General features: G+C 40.6%; 1 long non-coding RNA gene across 1 annotated transcript; it reads left to right on the forward strand.

Annotated features, from left to right (window-relative positions):
* Positions 1-247: 247 nt before the first annotated feature.
* Positions 248-1201, forward strand: LOC108866168. Its single transcript, XR_007255316.1, has 2 exons — positions 248-665; positions 760-1201. It is a non-coding gene; the product is annotated as an uncharacterized LOC108866168 (long non-coding RNA).
* The last annotated feature ends 1421 nt before the right edge of the window (positions 1202-2622 follow it).

Consider the following 2622-nt stretch of genomic DNA (forward strand, 5'->3'; position numbering starts at 1 on the left):
AGGGAGTCCTGTAGAAACCGAAATCAAAATTTAAACGGATACTGTATGGTTCAGTTTGAGAATACCAATAATAATCGGTACGGCAAAACGAAGGCGGTGCGAGGTGTGGATGACGAGGGAGGAGGCGCGGAAGGTGTAGCTACGACAAACAATGAGAGAGGAAGCCGATGATGCAATGTTATATGTTGGTGAAGGTGTGTTTGACAAGGAAGGTGGGAGCTCAATAACCCTTGACGATGAAGGAGAAGGAAGAAATAACAGTGGATAGAACTGTCAACGGCATCGGTGGAAGCTACGATATTCGACGATTGTTAATGTCATGACATTGTTGACATGGCGTTGACGTTTAATCCCATTAAATTAATATAATATGGTGTTGATATTCAAGTTCATGTCGGGTGAATTGCCTGTGTATCATGGCGAGTTACTTTCCCAGCAAAAAATTACAGCAAAATAGCCCACCCATGTAGAAGCTCCCTTTGGATCTTCCATACATGGGCTGACCAATCAACCCAAAGGCCCAAGTGGCCCGCAACAAAAACAAAAACCTGCCATACGACGCCGGTACTGGATAAACCCCTCCATCTCTTCCGCATTCACTCACCCTCCCCAAAACCCTCCTCCCTCCCTCCTCCCTCCCTCTCCCGCCGTCATCCGATCCAATGGTTCGTGCAGACTCCACAACCAAGTTTCGCTTCCAGATTGCACTCCACCTGTTTATGTAAATGCATCTGACAACTCGAGTTTTCTAAATTTCAGGCGCCGAAGAAGGACAAGGCAACTCCGCCGTCGTCGAAGCCGGCCAAGTCCGGAGAAGGTCAACAACATGGTGCTCTTCGACCAGGGCAACTACGACAAGTTCCTGACTGAGGCGCCCAAGTACAAGCTGATCACGCCGTCCATTCTCTCCGACCGCCTCAGGATCAACGGGTCGCTCGCGTGGAGGACGATCAGGGAGTTGATGGCGCGAGGGTTGATTCGGATGGTCTCGGCCCACGCCAGCCAGTAGACCTACGCCAGAGCCACCAACACCTAGGTCTCTACTTGCCCTTCATGTTTAGTTCTCTGGCTGTGGAAGTTTGAATCATTTTTTGGTTATTGTTATGCCTCTTACGCTATTTGGCACCGTTTCGAATCTACATTTTTCAGTTTTTCTTATGACAAGCCAGATAATTTATGATGATATTGGTTTCTCCTTGCATTTGTATTTCTATGATTTCAGTTTTTGTTCGTTATCGCTGTTGTCCCGATTTCATGTAAACGGTTGATGCTGTAGGGTTTGGTTTAGTGGGTTCAACGACCAACCCAATCGAAATGGGATGGGTCCGGTTAGGTTGTAAATTTTAAAAACTTATGATTTTTTATATTAGCAGTTCCACAAAATGTTGCATGCATCCAACATTAAAATTTAATATTAAATAACATATTTACCCTACTATGCAATATCAATTTTACCCTTATTAGGTTTTTTTGTTTTTAAAAAAAAAATTCTATATACACCCCAAATCACTTTTAACATATTATTTATCTTCTTCAATTATCAAAACTCATCCGACCCTCCATTGTTAAACAAAACCTACCCAATGAAACTACGAACATGTTGATTGAGAAAAATTATTTTTGACGAATGAAACACGAAATCAATATCGAAAGCTTCACATGAGATAAGACTTCATATTTTTTATTGTTGTAGTGATTTTGACGACATCGATAATTATTTAATCTTGCTTTTGATGCATTATTCTAGGTTCTATGTTTGTATTCATCTTTTAAGGGTCACAGGGATTACACGAAGAATTAAACACCTAAAATAACCACCAAATATTAAAAACAGATGACATTGGTTTTAATGGTGGAATTAAAAACAACCCACATATGCTTTAAATCTCAGATGGCATATTTTGTGAAAATTCCAATCAGCATTTTTTGTCCAAATTAAAAGCTTTTTAAGATTTGAGAAATGTGAGGTGTATAGAAAATATGGGGTGCATATAGAAAATGTAAGGTGTATATTAAGAATGTGGGGTGTGAGGGTATTATGGGGAAATACGTGGGGTGTATTAAGATAATTTTTAATTGACAAGGCAAATGTGGGGTGTATTAAGTATGTGGGGTTTATTCAACAATTTGTAGAGTGTTGATATAATAAGCCAACTTATATATACATGTATTCAAACCCAAATTACACATACATTATTTTTCATAGAGTATGCCTATAAAGAAGTTTTAATGTAACATCCCACATCGCCCAGGGGTGAGGATCCTGTAAGTCTTATATGTATATTCTCATTTCTACCTAGCATAAAGCTTTTTGGGAGCTCACTGGCTTCGGGTTCCATTGGAACTCCGAAGTTAAGCGAGTTCACACGAGAGCATTCCCATGATGGGCGACTCACTGGGAAGTTCTCATGTGAGTTCCTAGAAACAAAACCATGAGGGCGTAGTCGAGGCCCAAAGTAGACAATATTGTGCTACGGTGGAATCGAACCCGAGATGTGGTGAGAACCCGAACCGGAATGTGACATTTAATGTATCAAGTCAGGTGCCAAAAAGGTTATCACCAATTCAAAATATAAAGCTAATTTTTAAAAAGGGGCTATTAATGTGCAACACAAGGCCATT

Source organism: the organism of the source record quoted next, unplaced genomic scaffold, assembly GCF_019419815.1.
Source record: "Pyrus x bretschneideri cultivar Hongxiangsu unplaced genomic scaffold, Pyrus_bretschneideri_v1 Contig85, whole genome shotgun sequence".
Classification (NCBI taxonomy): Eukaryota; Viridiplantae; Streptophyta; class Magnoliopsida; order Rosales; family Rosaceae; genus Pyrus; species Pyrus x bretschneideri.